The sequence below is a fragment of the Camelus dromedarius genome, chromosome 16 (genome assembly GCF_036321535.1).
Source record: "Camelus dromedarius isolate mCamDro1 chromosome 16, mCamDro1.pat, whole genome shotgun sequence".
Taxonomy (NCBI): Eukaryota; Metazoa; Chordata; class Mammalia; order Artiodactyla; family Camelidae; genus Camelus; species Camelus dromedarius.
In genome coordinates, this window is record NC_087451.1 from 31177755 (window position 1) to 31200443 (window position 22689).

General features: G+C 44.9%; 1 long non-coding RNA gene across 1 annotated transcript in view; it reads right to left on the reverse strand.

Moving 5' to 3' along the window:
* The window catches only part of METTL23 (methyltransferase 23, arginine), a 127149-nt gene that overhangs the window by 44987 nt on the left and 59473 nt on the right, over positions 1 to 22689 (reverse strand). Inside the window, exons 6-7 of the long non-coding RNA XR_010384551.1 lie at positions 2677 to 2867; positions 2414 to 2547 (exon numbers count right to left, since the gene is read on the reverse strand). This is a non-coding gene — a long non-coding RNA (methyltransferase 23, arginine). The remainder of the gene's footprint in view (positions 1 to 2413; positions 2548 to 2676; positions 2868 to 22689) is intronic.

A 22689-nucleotide genomic window follows, 5' to 3' on the forward strand; every position in this document is an offset into this window, starting at 1 on the left:
TTGGTTCAGCTAAAATGTTCCAACTGCAAAGAACAGAGAACTCCAACTCAACTGTCTTAAACAAGAGAATTAGGTCATGGGAGGAGTCCAAAGGCAGAAAACCTGCAGGCCCAGAAGGGTCAGGGCCCAAGCTGCATTTCTCTTAGCTCAGTCTTCCTCACACTGTAGGCTTTTGTCGCAGACTAGGGCAAAATGGTTGCAAGATGCCTGCAGGAGTTCAGGTATCATGTCCAGAAGCAGGAAAAGGACCATCTCTTGCTTGTGTCGCTAGGAGTGAGGTTTAGGTGCACACCCACCCCCTTTTCAGGTCCCACTTGGCCGGAATATGTTATATGTCCATACCTCCACCAATCACTGGCAAGGAGATGGGACCACCATGGTAGGAGACACCTGGGGTCAGCATCCCCTGAACACATACCATCCAGAGGAGGGGGTAACTGGACCTCATTGCAGCTCTGTGAGGAAGGGGTAGGAGGGATGGGTATTGGGCAGACACCAGGACCACTCTGTCACCTGGTGGGGGCTTGGAAGCCTGTGTCTGAAGGTGCCTGGCATACTTAACACTCTTCCTGGGGAGGAGTTCTGTTGCCCAGCCTCAGGGCCTCTGATGTTTCATAGAAGCACTGCTAACTTGCTGCAATTGTTGAGTGGCTCTCATGCCATTTCCAGATAAGCGCCAGGTTCTGTATATGTGATGTCCATCACTTCATCTGCCTCACTTGGACACCAGTGGCCAGAAAAGTCCTCTTAAAACAAAACCCATTTCGAACAAACACCCATATGTCCCACCAGGTATCAGTATTGCTGCTGGTCAGGAAAATCGAAGTGCCTCTGAAAAAAATGTACCTGCAGAATCAGAACTTGTTCTTAGAAGTTCCCGGGGAGCCCATGGCAAGAACTTAACACACAACCACAAGATAACAACCTACCCTGCAAGCTGAAAGCATTAGTAAACATCCTATTTGTTCGTGTCAGGGATTAGAAAAATCGATACTATCAGGGCCACTGCAACGTCCTTAACAGAGAACCTTGTCAAATTTTGGATTTTTGCCAATCTGATGGGTCAAAAATATTAGCTCAGTGAAATTTTAGGTTGCTTTTTCCCCATGATTAAAAAGTTTCGGCATCCATTCAAGTGTTTAGAGTCTCCTTGTTTTTTTGTTTTGTTTCGTTTTGATTTTTTCTGTAAACTGTCCGTTCCTGTCTCTCTCTGTTTTCCATTGACTACCATCCATTTAACCTCAGCTTTAATTCACCGAACAGCGCGCACTTCCGATTATCTCGGCTATAATTTGGGGCCCACCACCCATCACTTTCCAGTCTTGAGCCCGCATGGGGAAGATAATCTAGATAATCCCAGGGAAAGCCCACCAAATTCAGAAGCCTTAGTGAAAGCCAAACTACTAACCGAACCAAAAAAGAAAAAAACCTCCTCTAAAGCACATTCAATTAGGTGTTAATTAATCGCCTACTTTATATATACCACGCACAGGGCCAACCACGCTTCCGCAGATTGGACCAATCACTTTCCAGGGCCGGTATTCCCTCTGCGGTGCCTCAGTAGTTCGAGCACCTGCCAATCAACAGCGAAGGCGGAACTCTTCATTGCCATTGGGTACTACAGTCTCCCGTAGCTCCGCCTCCACCTGAGCCCGCCTCGAACTCGAAGTGGGAAATCCCGGATGTCCGGTCGAGTCCTGCCTGAGTTACTCAGTGATTGACGAGTGCCCTTGTCCAATAAGAAGCGCGGGCTGGCACGTCCCGCCAATGAGGCCACGCCTCGCTCCTCCGTGGCGGGAACCCAGCCCAGCCTGGCTGCCGCTCCTACTTGACTAAGTCGAGAGATCCGCCCCGCACCGAGTTCCCTGCCGCGTCGGCGTGCAGCCTGGCTAGCTGTCCTGCCTGGGGTCGCCTCCTAGTTCCCTGCCGAGGCCCGGTTCCCACAACTTGGCAAACAGCAAAGCCTGAGCCGTGCACCGTGCTAGACCCACGATACGAAGATGAATTCGAGCCGGTCCCCGCACCTCAGGAGCCCACCATCTCCACCTTCCCCGCAACACGCCTCAGTTCTGCCCAAGAGCGGGCTTGAGAGAGTAGCCAGGAGTCCCAGACCAACGTCCAGCTGCTGAATCTAACACCCCCCCCAACCCCCTTGTTTTTCACATTCCCCGTTATCCCCGCGCCAAAGGCAAAATCCAGCAGATCCTTCATTTCAGGCAGCTGCACACACCCACCCTCTCACCCCGGTGTCTGTGGTATTGGGCTGACTTTCAAGAAGGTCCAAGGCGAAATGCGTGGCACCCTCCCTCACCTGTGCTTGCGTGTTCACGTCGTCCCCCCACCCCACCCGAAGCACTCCAGCTTAGGTTTACCAAAGCAGCGCGGAGTCCATGTGAAATCAAGCTGGACTCACCACTTGGCCTGAGTGATCAAATGGTTTCCATTCTGCGACTCAAATCCGGCCCGCTGGAGGCTCCACAGCCCTGGAGGGGTTGCGGAGGTCCCCACCAACGTCGAATCTTTGGTCCTGATGGTGGCCTGGGTCCTCTACAAATGAAAAAGAGGGCCATGGCCCAAACCAGGCTGGGTCATCAAGGGTAACTGAAGTGTTACGTAACTGTCAGTCTGCAATAAGGGTTTTTTTTTTTTTTTTTTGTCAATTTCATATTTTCTCACCTCTTTATGTACTTTAATTACTTTTTGTTGAGCTCTCCAAAAGGGGACAGGTTACACTGATAGGCTGTCAAGTTATTTAGCTTCTTCAAAGGCTGATCATATTCACCTCAGAACTGTGTTAGGTGGTGTCTTTGGTTCTCTCATCGTCAGGTTCAATAATACTGCAAATTCAGTTTCAGGAGAGGAGGCAGCTGGCAAGGGGAATAAAATTTAAAAAATTGTTCCAGGAAGAAAAGGTTTAATGAAGGAAATGGGAGTAAAGGGGCAAAGCACATAGGAATCAAATTTGAATATTGAGTGATGTGAATTGGCACATTTATCCTTTCAGACATTTATTGAGCCTATCTTCAAGCAAAAACCCTATGCTAGAATGATGTAATGCCAAATGACTAGGTGAGAGGAAGGTTCACTAACTTTTTGGAGCGTGTGCCAACTGGAGAGAACTGTGTGCCTCGCCAGTATTCTCTCATGAATCGTCTCAACAACTCTGTGAAGAACATAATGTTCCCCTTTTACAGAAGAAGAAAAGAGATTCAAAAAATATTGATGATCCAATTTTAAGAAATGAGCAAAGGATCTTAATAGATATTTCTGCAAAGAAGATGTACAAATGGCCAATAAGCACATGAACAGATGTTCAGCATACAAATGAAATGCAAATCAAAACCACCAGGAGGCACCACTTCATAGTCACTAGAATGGTCCTAATAAAAAAGAAAATAAAAAGTGTTGGTGTTGGGGGAGCATATAGCTCAGTGGTAGAGCATGTGCTTAGCATGCACGAAGTCTTGGGTTCAACTTCCAGTACCCCCATTAAAATAAATAACAGTAAATAAACAAACCTAATTACCACCCCCTGAAAAAAAATTCAAGCCAAAAAAAAAAAAAAAAAAAAAACAGTTGGTGAGAATATAGGAAAGCTGGAAACATCACTCACTCTTGATGGGAATGTAAAATGGTGCAGCTGCTTTGGAAAACAGTGCAGTTCCTCCAAACGTTAAAAAATTGCCATGTGACATTTCTATTCCTAGGTGTATATCCAAGTGAAATGAAAACATATGTTCACACTTACCATGAAAAAGAAATGGTGATTATGTGACATGATGGAAGTATTAGCTAATGCCATGGTGGAAATCATTTTGCAGAATATAAGTGTATTAAATCAACACATTGTACATCTTAAACTTACACAATGTTACATATCAATTATATCTCAATAAAGCTGGAGAAAAACAAAAACCATATATCCACCAAAAAATTGAGATAAATTTATCATGGCAACATTATTCATAATAGCTAAAGGGTGGAAACAGCCCACATATCCATCAGCTGATGAATGGACAAACTGTGATATATCCATATAATGGAATAGTATTCAGCAATAAAAAGGAATGAAATAGATACATGATACAGCATGGATAAACCTTGAAAATATTATACTAAGTGAAAAAAGCCAGACACAAGAGACCACATATTGTATCATTCCATTTATGTGAAATGTCCTGATAGGCAAATTTATAGACACACAGAGTAGTTTAGTGGTTGCCTAGGGCTGGGGGTTGGAGGAGGACTGACTGCTAATGGGTACAGGGTATTTTGGGAAAGAGATGAAATCATTCAAGATTGATTGTGGTGATGTTTGCACAGCTTTGTGAATATACTGAAAGCCACTGAACTGTCTGCTTTAAATAGATGAACTGTGTGGTATGTGACTTATACCTCATTAAGTTGATATATATAGTTTTTGATTCTGATACATAGTTTTCGCTTTTGTTTGTGTCTGGTGGCATTCCAGTCAGAATGGCCACATGAGCACATATTGTGGTTGCCTCTTTGATCTTCTGATTTTTAAAAAAAAATCTTTAACTGTGAGAAAAAAAAGACATGCCTTTGGCTGTGGAATGACACAACTAATGTTTATTGTGGCCTTGTGCCTGGCTCTGTGATGTGAACTTGATGTTCTGTGTGACGCAGTCTTTATGCGATAAGTGGCATGTGGCCAATAGAGCCCCCGGGCAACCAACTCTGAAGTGGAGATCGGCATCTCCGCTCTGAAGAAGAGGCTCATTGGGGAGTGCTCCGGGGGTCAACATGTGTGGGAGGAAGGCAAGGGGCAGGACTGGGCCAAGGGAGAAGTCAGGTCCCACATAGCCTCAGTAGAGGCCACAGCAAACCCTGGGGGGAGTTTTGAAGACAGGATGGCCTTTCAGAGTCTGTGGACTGTGAGGACCAGACCTCAGTACCACCCTGTCCATCAGTCGTGAGACGCTGGCTGTCACGGGAAGAGGCCTGCCCTCTCCAGTGAGGCAGCTCCCCATACGGGCTGATAGTTGGGGGGAAATCCTTCATTCGTGATAGGGTATCTGGGTGGTGCATCAGAGCACATACCACTCAGATTACTATCTGCATTTTACAATAAGACAATGGAGGCCTAGAGAGGCTAAGTAGTCCCCCACTGCAGTGAGTACATTGCGGGGGGCATTCAAATCTGCCCAGGCTGGCTGCAGAGCTGGGGGCTCTTAGCTAAACAGTCGCTGCCCTGAGGAGCTGGGCTGAGAAGGGTCCCACAGCCGTGCACTGCAAAGGACTGCTCCCCCGGGGACGCTGCACAGCCAGGAGTGGGGTCCCTGGAGCATGGGCTCATGTGGGGCCACTAGCCTGGTAGCTGGTTAGGGAAATGCAGGACTGCTCAGTCCAGTGGGGCCTCCACACCCCATGCCCCTCTGGACCAGCCTCAATGCGCCAAGCTCCACTTCCCTTCCCCAAGAAGACTAGCTGTAAAGCCACCTGCTGCTTCTGCCCCCTCCCTCCCACCCCCTGGCAACCTCCCCAGCACGTAATGCAAACAGAAACCATGTTAAAAATGAACAGGAAATCTCATTTTAGAGAGATAAGCAGGTAACCCAGTGTAACAGGAGGTTAGAATGAGACTCCCATTGCCTTGTTTTCCACAAATAATCTAGATATCAGACACCAAAGATGGGGTCAGACAAAGGAAACCATTTCTACAAACATTGGAATTATTGGTTGTCACACACTGCGTGGGTCAGAGCTCATACTAGTAGCAGAAATTAATTCTGGTGGATTTAAGAAGGAGATTATATTAAAAGGAAATGGGGGGAAGGGGGAGGGAGGGATAAATTAGGAGTTTGGGATTAACAGATACACACTACTATATATAAAATAGATAAACAATAAGGACCTACTATAGAGCACAGGGAACTAGATTCAAAATACGTAATAACCTAAAATGCAAAAGAATCTGAAAAAGAATATTTATATGTATGTATAACTGAGTTACTTTGCTGTACATCTGAAACACAACATTGTAAATCAACTATACTTCAATAAAATAAATAAATGAATAAATGACTGAATAATTAATTAATTAATGAAGGAAGGAAGGAAGGAAACTGCAGCTTAGATTACCAGGAGGGCTGGAGAACCAGAATCGCTCCTGAGGGGACAGCAGTGTTCCCAGCACCCAAACCTTGCCAGTTGGCCTCACTGACCCTTTTGGCCCCAGACCCTCTGTTAGCTCCTGCTGGCCGCTCCAGGGGCTCGGTTGTGCTCAGACACCTCCTCAAGCACCCTGGACAGTCTGTTCTCTTTGGACTGAGCCCTTCGGGCGACGTGGAGGCGCAGGGCCACTCTCACCCAATGGGATGCAGGCGTCTTGGATAGATGCCCCAGGCGGCCATCCCTGCGGCCCATCCTGTGTGGCTCCCCAGCAGACATGAGCCCCACCGCTCACAGAGGAACCAGCTCAACAATGCCCCCTTCCCTGGCTTTTCCTCTGTCCCTGTCTCAGCATCTCACACTGCACTCCTCACTCCTGCTCCCTGGGGACATTCCCCAAGTAAGCTTCCTGCACCCAGGTCCCCTCTCAGGCTCTGCTTTCTGGGGAACACAAACTAAGACGCACACGCATGTATGAAAAGGACCCAGAAAGGCCTGGATACACCCCCTTTCCTGACAGCTAGTGCTTGTGGGAAGAAGGGAGAAGAATGGAATTAGGAAGGAGGACAAAGAGGATTTCAACTTTTAAACTACTACCAAGTTTGTTTCTATAAAATACATACATAGCTGAAGCAAAAATGCCCAAAAAACGTTTAAATGCTAGGTATTACCACCTCATACCCCTTAGGATGACTATTATCCAAACCACCCCCTCTCCCCACAACCACCACCAAAAAAACCACACACAGAAAAGAACAACTATTGGAGAGAACTGGAGAAAATGGGATTCATTCACATTGCCGGTGCAAACAATATGGCGTTTTCAAAAAAATTAAACTCAGAATTACCATATGATCTAATAATTCCACCTCTGGGTCTACACCCAAAATAATTAAAGGGAGGGATTCGAACAAATATTAGTACAAGAATGTTCACAGCAGGGTTACTCTCAACAGCCACCAGGTGGGAGCAGTCCTAATACCATCTGTGAATGAATGGATAAACAAAGCGTGGCGTGTCCATACGGTGGGTATTACTCAGCCTTAAAAAGGAAGGAAGTTCTGACGTGCTTATGGGTTTTTAATATTTTCTTTCTTTATTGTTTTATGTGAACAAGTTATAGGATTTGGCAATAGATTTCTAGGAACTGATTTAAAGGCTTTTATATGGGAAATTTCAAACATAACACAAATGTAGAGGAACTCATGTCATAAAACCCTCCACACTCATCAGTCAGCCTCTATGATATCCCACGCTTTGCCAATCTTATTTCATTTTCTCTCCTCACCCCTTGCCCTTCTTTTTCAGCCAAACCCAGACATTATGTCACCAATAAATAATGCATAAGAGCATTTGAAAAAAAGCCATAATCATGTGCCATTTTCTCCCTTAATAAAATTAATAATTCCTCAATATCATCTGAGCTCTGATTGTCTAAAGCAGCTGGTTTGTTCAAATCAGAATCCAAAGTAAGTCAGATAGAGAAAGACAAATATCATAAGATGTTGCTTATATATGGAATCTTAAAAAATACATATTTTATTTACAAATCAAAAATAGACTCTCGGACACAGAAAACAAACTGTGGTTACCAGAGGGGAAAGTGGGGGGAGGGGATAAATTAGGCATTTAGGATTAATAGATACACACTACTGTATATAAAATAGATAAACATCAAGGACCCACTGTATAGCACAAGGAACTATATTCAATTTCTTGTAATGAGCTATAATGGAAAAGTATCTAAAAATATATATACGTATATGTAAAGCTGAACCCATTTGCCATACACCTGAAACTAACATTGTAAATCGACTACACTTCAATAAAAAATAATTTAAAAAACCAAACCAAAACAAAACAAAATAAGAATCCAAACAGCCACACATCATAATGCATGATTGTGGTTTTAAGTCTCTTTTAGTACATAACAGTCTTCCTTCCATTTCTTTTTTTTAATGAAATTGATTTGATAGCGAAACCAGGTCATTCATGTCTTATAAAATAGTCCACCCTCTGGATTTGGCTGATGGGGTCCTCATGGTCTGGTTTTTCCTATTCCTTCATACCCTGTATTTTCTGTGAACTGGTGATTAGCTCCAAAGGCTCAACCGTCTTCAAGTGCATTGGCTTTGGCCAGAACGCTTCACAGGCGGTGCCCATCACCGAGAGGCACGTTCGTGGTTCCACGCTTAGTGGTGCAGGGACTGGCCAGTGCAGTCAGGTGGTGGCAGCCTGGTCCCTCCAGGACCCGCTCTCCCACCCCAGGTTTGTGGATGAGCACTGCCTCAGGGGACGCTGAAGCGGTGGTTTTCTAATTCTACTCATCCTCCTGCCCTTATTACTGGAATTCTTTAAGGAAGTTTCCCTGACTGGTTCTGTGATTTCCCTAAAATACCATCTGTATAAGGAAGAGAAAGTTTTACGTTGGCTCCTGTGAGCTTCTTTTCCCCCTTTGGTAATTTTTTTAAAAAGTTTGAAATAATGTTTGACTTACTGAATAGTTGCAAGAATAGTACAAAGAACTCTCACAGACCCCTCATCCAGACACCCCAATTGTTTGCGTTTTGCCACTTTTGCTGAATCACTTTCTCTTTCATATATACAACTTTTTAACTATTTGAGAGTGAACTGCACACCTAGTGCTCCTTTACCTGTAAATACGATATTGTTTATTTTCTAAGAACAAGGATGTACTCTTAAATAATCACCAACAGTGATGGATATCAGAAAATTAACAGTGACACAGTTCTACTATTTAATCTATGACCTGATTCATGCTTTGCCAGTTGTCCCAACAAGTCTTTCATTTAAGGGAAAAAAAAAAAATTCTATTCCAGGATCCAATCCAGGATTAAGTACTGCATTTAATTCTCTTGTCTCGTTAGTCCCCACTAACCCAGAATGGCTCCCAAGCCTCTTCGTCTTTCATAACCTTGACTTTTTTGAAGAGTTCAGGCCAGTTATTTAGTAGATTCTGTGAACTTCTGCCGTGAGTAGCCTTTGATAGTTTCCTTGCTTTCTGGCATAGCAAGGTGTCCCAAATTCGTCTGTACCTTTATTATTCCCTATCCTAACTGGCCATTTCTCCAAAGATCCCTGGTTTTTTCCACTGGGAAACAGGACTTGGAGGTGATAAGTGAATTCCGCTGCTGCTGCTGTTGATGGGCTGAGGTGTGAGTGGGGACTGTGGGCGGATGTGCAGCGCCTGCTGGAGCGACGGCCCCCAGCTGCACTGCAGACCCCTCATCTGGCAGAAGAGCAGTTTCAGGCTGGCCTTTGCGGACCCATGTTCCCACCTGGGAAAATCAGGCAGATGTACGCCCTTTGTCCTCTGGAGAGGCTCTGGGCTCGGTTCACCCAGTGTAATCCCTGAGTTGTTTTCCGACTCAGTTTTCATCTTCTGGCTTGGGAGGTTGATTTACTGCTTCTGATCTAACATTACTGATTTATAGTAGTAGTCCCTGGGATGCAGACACAGAACTGGGGCATCAGGAGGCTGTCAAGGAAGTGTCAGGACACCTGTACAAACATAAGGTGACTGAGCAAAACAGAACTCCAGCCACAAATACACACAGTGGCACAGAGGACTCGCTTTGTCCCAGGCCGCCCAGTGCGTCTGCGCATCTCTGGAGGCAACTGTTCTTGGCAGAGTCCTTCCCACTGTGGTCAGAAGGGCTCCTGACTCATGAAGAGAGGCTGCTCCCACTGTCAGAGATCCTCTCTCTTGTTCCTGTGACTTATCTAAAAGAACAAGCTTCTTTTTTTTTTATTGAAGTATAGTTGATTTACAGTGTTGTTAGTTTCTGGTGTACAGCATAGTGATTCAGTCATACATACATATTCTTCTTCATTATAGGTTATTACAAGGTACTGAATATAGTTCCCTGTGCTATATAGTAGGACCTTGTAGTTTTAATTTTTTTATTTGGGGTTTTTTTTGAGGGGGGGTGGGTAATTAGGTTTGTTTAATAGAGGGACTGGGGATTGAACCTAGGACCTCATGCATGCTAAGCACATGCTCTACCACTGAGCTACTACCCACCCCCAGGACCCTATAGTTTTAAAAGAACAAACTTCTTAAGTGATACGCAGTCCTAGGCCCTGGGTTCCTACCATTCCAGTGTCCCAGGGGCCACAATTCCCAGGGAAACAGGAAGTCTGAAGTAAATGGACAAGAAGAGGTTGCCTACACTTGTGATGCTAAGGAACCTGCCCATTTGGCCTCTAAGTTTTCCAAGTGGAAGGGTAGCAGAAGATGGTCCAGGACTGTCTCTGGACAGAATTGCAAAGATCAGAGAGGAGGGAGTCTGCAGACATCAAAGGACGGGGGACACTGTGGTCCGACCAGAATCTAAGTAAATGCAGCCGTTTCAGTGAGCCTCAACTCAAGTCTCTATCTCCTGAGCACTGCTTCCTACCAGCCTATGCCAATCGCCTTTGCTGCCCCTCAGCAATATCCTGGGCAGGTCCAGCCCCTTTAGCCTGTCTGAACTCCAGCCAGCTCTGTTTCAAATTCCACTGGCACATCTGACTCAGAGCTTCCTCAGCTCCTCTCCCCAGCACAAGCTGGGGCACTGACCCTGGTTGCTGGGAGAATGGGAAGGCTGGGGTTGGGTGTGATCTGGTTCTGCAATACCTCCCAATCTCTCTCTTTTCAAGGCCCAGCTTCCTAGCCTCCTGGGTGTGGAGAGTAGGACATGGAAACAGAAATGTTTGGGGTGGAGGAGAGGGGAAGAGATCCCTTAATTTAATCAAGACAGGGAGGGCCCCGGGTCTGGTTCCATCTACTACTACTGGTCTCTGATGAAAGGGTGGTCTCTGCATAGGTGCAGAGATTACATAAGACATGTAATAAATGTTATGGATCAAATCTTGGTAGGGCACATGTGAGTGCAGAGGACAAGGAGGTCAATTTTAGTTGGGGTGTAGAGGGGTTTAACCTACTTTAGTGTCACAAACTACCCAAGAAACAGTTGATCCCAGAAGCTTTAGGGGCCCTACATGACACAAGAGCTTCATCCAGTATATGACGGGTGACACAGGGTAAGATGCCAACTCTCAGACACAGTGCAGCTCCATGGACGACTTATTCACGAAGATGAGTCCTTCTTGGTTTCTCTTGCCTTTGTAGGCTGACGAAAGTTCTGGGGGATGAACAGGATTGATATGGAATATTCCTCTTCTGAACCCTGAACCACTGCACCTCAGATGCTTGCAGGGCTAGTGGGGACCTTGGAAGGCATCTGGTCAACCAGTTCATGTTGCAGATAATGACACTAAGGCTCGGCTAAGCCCTGTGGCCTCACAGCGCAGCGGTGCAGTTGCCCAGACTCCCTGGGTTCGAACCCTGGCTGGGCTACTTCCTAGCTGAGTGATCTTGGGCAAGTTACTGTGTTCCTCACTTGCTTCCTCTATAAAATGGGGGTTTTAACTACCAACATCAATGGGTTGAGTGAAAGGAAAATCAAAGTGGAGCTGGTATTGCCAATGTCAAGGGAGCTCTCATTAAAATGGAGGCCACTGAGGAAGTGAGATTTAAGCACATTCAGCCCAGATGGAATCTGAGCTTTGACCACTTCTTATCTTAACATAGGCATCCAGACATCTTTACCCCAAAGTAACTCATGACAGCTTATCCCTTAGGGACAAACGCTTCTTTTAACAACTTTGTGGCTTTTGTCTTTTTAAGCCCCGTGGCTCTTTCTTGTCCCCAAAATACTCTCAGTTTTACCCAAATCTATGTCTCCGGAATTGTGATTCTGAAGACCCCAAATAAAGCTCTTTGTTCTTTGCAGCCTCGATACTGATTGTTATTCAAAACTTTTTAGGGGAATAAGACAATACATGTAAGGGAGTTGGCATGTGGTCTCTGTTTAGACTGGCTCCACCGGGGCACAGGTTTCCTTTGAGATCACTGGTAGCTGCTATCCAAAGTTCTCAGTGTTCCCAGAGAGGGAGGGTACAGCTCAGTGGTAGAGTGTGTGCTCAGCATGCATGGGGTCCTGGGTTCAATCCCCAGTACCTCCATTAAATAAGTAAAACCTAATTACCTGCCCCCTCTAAACAAACAAAAAGGTTTTTTAAAGTACTCAGTGTTCCCAGAAGTCCCCTTCCACAGCAGTCTTAAAGTCTGCGGAAGAATTTAAACGGAAAATTTAAACTTACTACAGCAACAAGGGCAACTATTACCAATCACGGAACAGGAACCAGTCCTGCACAGACAGCTGGACACGTTTTCCAAAGCACAGTTCAGAAGTGGTGGGCTTGTATTGTTGTGGTAACATTGAAATCACGCATTTAAAATACAATGAAAACACTTGGCATTGATGAAATAATGAAAGGTGACCCTGTCCTTTCTCAGCATCCACGCTCTACACGTGAAGAGGGAGTGCTCTGCGTTGAGGGTGTGTAATCACAGAAGGTCGCAGTGTCTCACTGCTGTCTCACAACACATGCAGGGAGATCATTTGGGGTAAATGGATTGTCCAACTGTGTCTTATAAACTGGAGGATGCTTCTGATAATTCCATCTGAGAACATTTAGGAAATTAAAATTTACTGAATCTTCCTATTTGTCTTTCGGTAAAAAATTTAAAGGATTTTGGATCATACATGGCAGTCTGCTCGATGGCCTCTGATGTTATTCAGGTTATTTTTAAGCTTCCAACTTCACATGTTCATATAAATTTTAATTTAATAGCAAAGAGCCAAAATATGTATTTTTAATCTAGCCCTTATGTGTCAAATTGCTATTGCACACCAGAGTTTTAACTATGATCCTACAGGATCCAATACTTGTAATGGTGATAACTGAAAATAAAGTAGAAGCATCCTTTAAGTTATGAGTTCCTTTATCAGCTCCTTTTTTAAAAAAAATTATTCTTTAAAAATTTTTTTTGAGGGGGTAGTAATTAGGTTTACCCAATTTATTTTTAGAGAAGGTAGTGGGGATTGAGCTCAGGACCTTGTCTATGCTAAGGGTGCACTCTACCACTGAGCTGTACCCTCCCCCATCAGTTCCTTTTAATGCACCCTTTAAAACAGGAATCCTCAAGAAACCATTGTCTTTTTGAGATTAATAGTTCTAAATTCAGCATTCAAGGAGAGAGCCTTGTTGCAAAGAAGATCTGGGTTCATACCAGAGTTGCAGGAGATGCTAACTGGACCTGCTGACTGCTGTACTTACTGTAAGACCCAACACTTTCAGAATTGTAGAGATTAGTCACTAGAGTCAGTGGGAAGCCAGGAAGGGAAGGTGGGGGGCCCAGACGACCAGACTTAAGTGAGGAGCAAAGGCACCAAAGACAAAGCGAAGGGAAACAGACAGCTGTAAAAGTGTCAGAGAAAAGGCCACACTGGGTAGAAAAAACGCAGAGGGCACGTTGCGGAGAACTGAAGGGAAGACAAGACACTTGACGCTGTCCAAAGGAGCAGCAGGCAACCGGAGAAAGGAAAGCACAGGCCCTGCCAGCGTACAGATCTCAAAACTCCCCTTAAAAGAATCTAAAGAACGGTATGTGTAAGGGAAGGTTTTATTTGCCCTCACAGAGGATATCTATAGCCGCGCACAGCTTGAAAGATGGAATGGAGGCTCGTCGTGGTTTAGAGCCAGGGCTTGACTTGCTATGTTCTAGACGGTGAGCTGTCTGGAGGCACGCCTGGCATCTGCCTTGTTCTCTCCAGACCAGGAAATGTAAAAGGCTTTCTATAAACACTTGCTGATTATTCATGAATAAAGTTGAATAAAGTTTCTCTAAGATCAGTTTTTACTTAAGTGTGTTTCAAAATCTTCCCTGTTATCGGCCCTGAAATTCAAGTGAAAAAAAATTTATAAGAAAATGAATGAGATAATCAGTATCTGAAGGGTGTCACTGGTAATTAAGTCTAAGAAACTAACTAGATATTGTTCATACATCTGATGAATAGCAGGATTCTGAATTGTAAAAAGGGGGGGGGGAATCCGTGCTGAGGTTGAAGAGTATACTGCTGATGTTTGGGGAATTTTTTATTTTTATACATAAAATTTGATGCTCAAAGACCCCTGGTCCTTAACATTAAGCCTTAGTAGACCAGAAATTTATGAATATCTATTCCCTGAATTTTTCCTTTCATTTAGATTTTCCTCCATTTTCTTTCTAGCACAAAAATCTGCCTGCTGTGTTACACAAATAAGTTCATTATGTCCTGTACCATCCTTTGTTTAATAGTTTTGTTCTTTGGTTTTGAAGTTTTTATCGTAGTAGGTTCTGAAATTAAATCCATTTTCTTAAAGAACAAGACATTTTGTTATTAAAGAAATGTGATCTGTAAGTTCTTTGAGCAGAATGTTTTGAAGCATTTAGCATAAACGATTATTGGTACATAATTAATATCTTATGAAAATACATTTTGTTATACCATTAAAAAAAAAAGACGATATATATAAATGCTTAGAATAGCCCTCTTACAGTGCCTTCTTCCTGTTGAAACCACTGATGCCCAGTTAGAGCCCTGAACTGCAGAAAAACAGCTTTCCCACCCTCAGAAGGGGGAGGACTGCCCAAGAATCTAAGGATTTTCAATTCCAAAGACACCTCAAGGTCATTTATACGATTTGGCAAACAGATGTCCTCAGTGGTGGCAGCTGTGCAGTTAGGTGCTAAAGTTCTCCACTGTACAGCACCCACGTACAATGTGGAATTAAATGTGCATTTCTGAGAGTCAAGGCCAGGCTGAAACACAAAAGCAAAACACAACGAATCTTCCTTTAGATGCCGAGAAAAGATCCCATTAACTTCTTGTTTCTGAACAATCTGCTGGGCAGAGACCAGGTCAGTGACAACAGTGACACCTCCAAATGGCCAAAAACAAGTGAGAGCAAAGGACAGACCCAAGGGGTGCTTGAATTCGGGGGAGCAGGTGGGTCTCAACTGGTAAGAATTAGCTCCTGGCCTGGAAGGCAGAACAGAAACTTTCAGAGTGCTGTCAGTTTTATGCCACCAGCGTGAAAGAAACTGCATAATTAGTTTGCGTCTTTTCTGAGAGCTGTTTAAATGGACTATTCTACTGGCAAGCGGTTGCATAAAGGATGCTGCAGGCACAAAGGACCCAGGTGGAAAACCGGAAAAAAAAAAACACCCTCTGATCTGGGTAGTGTCCTCTCTCCCTCTTTGCTTGCTTTGTCAGGAGCCGGGCCCCGTGGCTGCCGACAGCATGAGTTGCTGTCTGCCTTGGCTGGGCTGGGCTGCACCACAGTCCTCATTAGCATTTCTTTATTCTGCCCACCCTCTGTGATTTTTTGAACATCAGAAAAAAAATAGCTCCTTGGAATTTATTTCCCAAAGCTTTACTTCGCTTCCACCCTTTTGCAGAGAAGTTGCAGATGTTTGAGAGAGGCTGTCCTGGAGAAAAGATCAGAAAAGTGGGAGAAGGGTGGATGTGTTCCATCATGACCACGTGACACTCATCCCACCACAGTCAGGGCCTCTGGCCAAACAAGGAAAAGAAACACATGCTGACCACCACACGTGCTGTGTTTAGCAGACCCGCCTGCTATTTGGCACAAATGAAGAAAGGAAATCAGCACTGTTCTCAAACTGCTGGAGATTTCTCAATCCCATTGTCCCCTCCTGGCCAAGCCTGAGAGCTGAGTCTCCAACCAACACCCACCCTGCACCCTTTAGAACCCTCTCCTGCTCAAACCCTCCTATGGCTCCTCATCACACGTGGAATAAACCTGCCTGCTCTGGTTTTCTAGGGTAAGGGCAAAAACAAGGAAAGAATAAGAGGCTTAGTTCCTCTGTTGGAAATAAGGGAAGAGATTTCCCTCCTCCTCCCTTTGCTTAGCGCATCTGCTTTAGAAACTGTGGAAGTTCTTTCCCTGTCCCTTTGAAATGTATGTGAATCATTTTTAAGTGAAAGGCCCAGGAATGTCTTTCTCAAGGACTTGGGAGCATCTCTTTGAAACGTCATCAAGGACGAGAGCGCCCCAGCTCCCAGTTTCTGTAGGAGCTCAGGAGCCTACCCTTATTCTCCTTTGGAAAAAGCCAACTAGCTAACACAGACGGCCACCCCAACCTCCAAGGGACGTCAGGATGGACTCTGTGACCAGCGGTGCTGTCAAGTCCTCTTACTTGAGGATCAGCCACTGTCAATCTCATGAAGATGTCTGCGATGGACTGTATTCACTTGGCTGTGTCAAAGGGTGAGGTGTCTTTCTCTCTTTGCAGCCTCTTAATGGACTGCCTCTGACGCATGTCAAATTCTGGTTTAACGTTCATTCAACAATGAAACTGTTTTCTTTCTGTTCTGCCTTTGTGGAGAGATTTTATGGGTGGGGGGGAGATTTTATGTTTAATTCTATTTCTCCAGTGCCTGCTCCCCTTCCATCTCCCTTCCTTTTGTCCACTCAGCTCCAGCCACATTGGCCTTGGCAGGCATCTTAAAAAGCACCGAGCCTGCCCCCAACTCAGGACTCTGCATTTCTAGTTCCTTGGGCTCAGCCGAGTTTCTGCCCATAGATTTCTCGGGTCTTGCTTCCTTCCTTTACCTGGTCACTCCTCAGAGAGCCCATCTCTGACCACAGCTCTCACCCTCCTTCACTGGTCCTCACAGCACCGATCAGTATCTGTTCACTGAGTCTCACCTGTCTCTGCTGGAGGAGGTTAACCTCCATGAGGTTAGGATGTGAAGGAAAAGCCGGGCTGGTCTAACAAGATAACTCACAAGTCTAGGAATGTGAAAGAAAGGCTGGGCTGAGCTCACAAGAAAAGCCAGATAACCCACAAATCTAAGTATCAGAATACTGATCTGAGTTCTGCTGGACTAACTCGTAAATCTAAGTTAATTAGGGTTGGTCTGCTGATTCCCTGTTCATGTTGTTTTGCTAGCCAGCTGGATTTTCAGAGATACATCTGGCTTTGGAATGTTGGTTTGCTGCCTCCCTGCCTCCACTTTTGTGATAATGATGCTGCTAAAGCTGTTCCATGCCTATTGGCCGAATACCCCAAGCTTGTACTTCACTATAAAACCTCATGCACACGTCTTGGAGGTGCTCAGAGCTTCGGAGCAGAAGCCCCTCTGAGCCCACCGGTGTAATACATCTGAGTACTTCAACTCTCCGAGTGGTACTTGTTTCTTGGCTGGCCTGTCGTTTTCGTAACAAGGACTTGATCTGTGTTGCTCATCTCTGTACCTGCAGCATGGAAGGTGTTTGTTCGATTTTGGGAAATACAGTTAAAAATAAGCCTCCTGCCAACCCTGAGAACCTCTCCACAAAAGCACCTTCAACACAATTATGAACAGTGTTGTGCAATTTGGCCATTCATTCTCAACCCTTCCCCTCTGGGTACCGGGGGGAATCTGGGCTGGATGTGGTCAGGCAAGAGTTGTCCTGCCTGAATCTCATCCTCAGCCTTCCTGGTGCTGCCTTTTGTGTGTCTGTGGCCTACATTATTCTGTGGGCCTCACTGGCCATGATGGGGACGAGGCATGGGGAACCTCTTGGTGCTCGTGCTGGTCAGGTGCCCCTCCTGTGTCCCTCCAGTGGACCCACATGTCTTCGGTCACACGGTCACACACGAGTTTACAGTTCCCACCCTAGAAGTCCAGCGTGTGATAGTCTCTCTAAATTAAACGAATTCACCCACAAGAACTTTGATGTCATGACATGTTTCTTTCAGGGGCACTTGTTGCCATGACCCTGGGCTGAGGTGTACACCTACCTTCCCATCAGACTAATTCCTCCAAAAGGAGAGGAAGTGGGATGGTAGAAGACCTACCATGCCCTGGGGAATCGTAAGCTATGGTCTTAGAAAATGAATTAGGGTTCTGTTGTCGATACTGGAGTCTTCAGAGAACAAGAAATACTGTAGTTGTGTCCAGAGACTGAAGAAATGTCATTGCATAAGTCTATCAGGGTCTGCCTGGCCTGTCCAGCAGCCCGGAGGGCTCTCAACGGTCCATCTGATACAGATTCAGTGTCCAAGATAAACGTACCTGCTGAGTGTGACCATCCGGGAGGCAGAACATTTTGTGTGCAAGAAAGGCTAGAAAGCCAATTTACGATTGAATCTTTGCCTGGGGCACCCTTAATCACTGGCTTCATTAAACAACAAAGATTCATGACGAGCTAAAGTTCTAGTTTTTTTTTTTTTTTTTACCAAATGGCATTATTTTTGCCTTTGTGTTTCTGTGAGAAACGGCTAAGAAATGGATATGCCAGTTGAGCCCGTGACAGAGAGAAATACTGTGGCTTTAGGAACCAGGGGCGTTCTAGCTAGAAAAAAAGGGAAGTTTGGCCCAAGGGGAGTATAGAGCAGTATCACCTTCAGACAGGGATAAGAATGGCTCCTTAGCTGGACCCTGCACTTTAGAAGGGCCCATGTCACAAACATTCAATCATAAACTTATTTAAGACCAATTTAAGAGCACTTTGATCCAGTGCTCAGTGTTGACACAATAAAACCCGTAACTGTCAACAAATACTTTTATGACTAATAGTGGAAAGACAACCCACAAACTGGGGGAAAATATTTGCAAATCATACATCTGATAACGGATTTGTCTTCAGAATATACAAAGAACACTTACAATTCAATAATAGGACAAACCAACCAACTGAAATATGGTCAAAGGAGTTGACTGGACATTTCTCCAAAGATGACATATGAATGGCTAATAAGTATATGAAGAAATATTCAATGCTATTAGCCATCAGGGAAACGCAAATAGAAACCACAACATGCCTGTTCACACACAATAGAATGATTAGAATAAAGAAGACAGTAAATTCTTGCGAGAATGCGGCAATGGAACCCACAGGTATGTCTGGTGGGAAAGTACAGGGGGCAGCCACCCCAGAAAATACTTTGGCAGTTCCCCAAAAGTTTAAACAGAGAACTGACATACAATCCAGTAATTACACTCCTAGGTATCTGCCCGAGAGAAACGAAAATATATAACCACACAAAACCTGTACATTGAATGTTCATAGCCGCATTATTCATAATAGCCAAAAAAAGTGGAAAGAACCCAAATGTTCACGAACTGATGAATGGAAAAACAAAATGCAGTATCTCCATACAATGGAATATTATTATTCAGGAATACAAAGGAATGAAGCACTGATACCTGCTACAACATGGACAAACCCTAAGAACTATCATGCTAAGTGACAGAAGCCAGTCACAAGCAACCGCATATTACATGATTTCATTTATATGAAATGTCCAGAATAGGCAGATCTACAGAGACAGCTGGGAGGTTGCCTCCAGCTGGAAAGGGAAGAAAGAGAGTTGAGGGAGGGGGTGATTATTAATAGGCATAAAGTTTCTTTGAGACATGATGAAAACGTTTTAAAATTAGATTAGGGTATGGTTGCACAATTCTAAATATACTAAGGTCCATCGAATTGTACACTTAAGTGGATAAACTATGTAGTACGTAAGTTTTATCTCAAGCAGGCTGTTAAAAAAAAAGTTAGGGGTGGGCTTGGCACAGAAAATAGAATCAGAAAAGACAGGGCATATGATGGGAGCACTGAATGCAGTTTTCCTCCATCTCCAAAAAGCTGACTTCTAGAAAGCAAACCCCTTTCCATTGCATCAGTTCCCTCTAAGTCATCGGGTGTATCTCATAATAGAGGGGATTCAATGGCTGGACCCTTTTTTAATCCAATCCTGGAGTGATTCCAAGGCACACTCACTCTTTTTTTTTTTAATTAAAAAAAATTGGGGAGGGGTAATTAGGTTTATTTGTTTATTTATTAATTATTATTTTTTAAATGGCAGTACTGGGGATTGAACCCAGGACCTCATGCATGCTAAGCAAGCACTCTACCCCTGAGCTATACCCTCCCCCTACAGTCACTCTTGAAATCTGTTGTGATTCCGTGGAAAAATGTGCATTGTCTAGAGGACATCCCTTCAGGTTGGCCAATTTCAGCTTCCCATCATCTCTGAGCAATTTTACAACTCTGTAAATTGTACGTTGTTGATAAACATGCAGATTATGCCCTGTCTGTGATTTCCCTCCTGCCTGTGGAAAAACCGTGGGCAATTCGTTTTCACAGCCCTTACTTTATACTAGTGTGTGCTCCTCCACTTCCCTTTGGACTAAGTTATTTCATCTGCCTGGTTCTCTCATGAAGAGAATAAAATCTGGAACACAATTTCGTGAATGAGAGTCATGATTTTACCTTTTGCTGAAAATAATCTTTTAACAATCCTTATCTGCACTAAGGTCTCACCCATCCTATTGGCTGGTGTATAAAGAAGATTTAAGTCAAAAGGCTTTGCTTAAAAAAGGAGAGGAAAGGAGATATTACTGAACACAAAAATTGTGATGATATTTGAAAAACTGTTGGCAAGTCAGTTTCCACTAAATCTTATACTCTGAAGCGGGGAGGGTTGAGTTCAAGTGGTAGAGCGCCTACTTAGCATGCCTGAGGTCCTGGGTTCAATCCCCAGTACCTCCTCTAAGAGTAAATAAACAAATAGACCTAATTACCTCCCTCACCAAAAAAATAAATAAATAAAATAAAAGTAAAACTTATACTCTGGATTTCACATTCTGTCCAAGCACACACACACACATGCGTGCGCGCGCAGAAAAACACACACACACACACACACACACACACACACACACATGCGACAGCACCTTCGGCTGCAACTTGAGAACCAGGAAGCTAGAACTCTGAATTACCCCAGCCCTACCTGTTGGCTTCAAGAACTCCCACCCCTAGGGTGGTGAGAGGAACAGGTTACGTACAGTAGCTCAGCTGGCACCCAGGCGTTCAACTAGATCTTCAGAGATCAGAGCGAACCCTGTTACAGCCAGTGCCTTCTGCAAACGGGGCAAGGTGAAACAGACACTCCGTTTAGGCAAACCAGTGCCTGGGTAAGGAAGTCCCTTCCCAATGTGCATGTCCTTTGCTTAGCACTGCAAACAGTTACCAGGGTGCGAGGTCATTGCTGGTGCCAAGTATGCAGCCAAACCCAAACTGGCAAAAGGCCAGTGAAAGCAGAGTTTGAAGTGACATGGATCTTTTCAGAAAATGTTCATAGAGTCGGTGTATGAGCACTTACTGGTTAGGTGTGCTCAATCAGGACTGAAGGGTTTTCTCTCCTTGCTCCCAGCCCACTCCATGAGTTACCAAGGGTGGTGGCATGGGAGGAAGGAAGCCCTTCATGGGAGAAGGAGGGAGTCTGTGTCACTCTCAGCTGCTCAGAATCATGTTCTGACCTTTCCGTCCTCCCTGGGGAAGGGGATTTTAGCATTTATTGGTGCATGCCCTGGTCCCAAGTCCCTCAACGCCCTGCTGTTCCAGGCTGCACCCTTCCCTCTTCAACTGCCTGAAAACACCTGCATGGCTCCACGTCCTGTAAGCAGTATTTTAAAAATTAAAAACCCACAGTACTTTTGGAAGGGCTGCTTCTCTGACTTTTCTGTTTTCTACAACAGATCTTGATATCATTTCTCTGAGTTCTGTATTTCCCCCAAGTGGAGTATGTTTTGTTTTGTTTTTCATATCAAGGCAGAGTGAATGCCTTTTCAGAGGTGCTGCTGGGCAGTGGGTAGGAATACAGTCTGCAGGTCAGTTGGATCTGGTCCCCAAGCCGGTGGCTCACACCGTGGTCTTGGGCAAGCTGCCCACTCCTGGGGTGATTTCCTCGAGGGTAAAATGGGGTTGATAACGGTGTGCGGCTCCTAGAGTGGCAGAGGGCAGCGCTTGTGCACGTGAAGCATCCCACAGGGCATGACCTCAGGCGAGAGGCAGGGAAGGCTGAACAGAATGGCTACGCATCAGCTGGTTCTCTGATGCGTAGAGGACCACAGCTGGCCACACAACAGAATCACCCAAGGAACCTTAAAAAAAAAAAAAAAAAAAAAAAAAAAGCCGCACCTGGAAAAATAGCAATCTTCAGAGATTCTGGCTTGATCGGTTTAGGTGCAGCCTGGGCATCAGGATGTGTTAAGTTTCCCAGGCAATTCTAACAAGCACCCAAGACTGAGAGCTGCTACTCTAAATACCCAGGAACGGAGACATTCCTGGAGCTCCAGCCTCGGGCTGCGCAAGGGTCTTTTAGGAAAAGATTGCAAGCGGTGGGTGGTCTCAAACCTGCCTGGGTTCCCTGTGTTTTTCATGTTGAGCGTGGAGACCGTGCAAGGCTCTTCCACCCATGCACTTGTCCAGAGACCGTCCCCAAGGGTTTGGAACCTGATGAAATTAAGTTTCCATGTAATGTGTGTATGTTTCCTGTTAAGTCCTGCATTCAGAAATCAGCTCCAGAGACAAAGAAAAAGAAGGTGAACTTGTTTGAACAGAAGGAGTTTCTCTTCCTTCAAGCCACGCCAGCCTATAAGCCTTCATAAAGCAGTGAAGGCGGCTCCTTTTCCTGGCAGACACTGAGAGACTCAGCGTTTACCAGAGTGACAAGGGGTGTGTCCCTCCCGGTCAGAAGACCTGAGCAAGTTAGACTGTTTCCTGTCTACAACAAAGCCTCAGGACTTGCAGAAATTTCTTGCAAGCCTGGACCCACCATCATGAGGGCCTGCCCGAGGACACTCA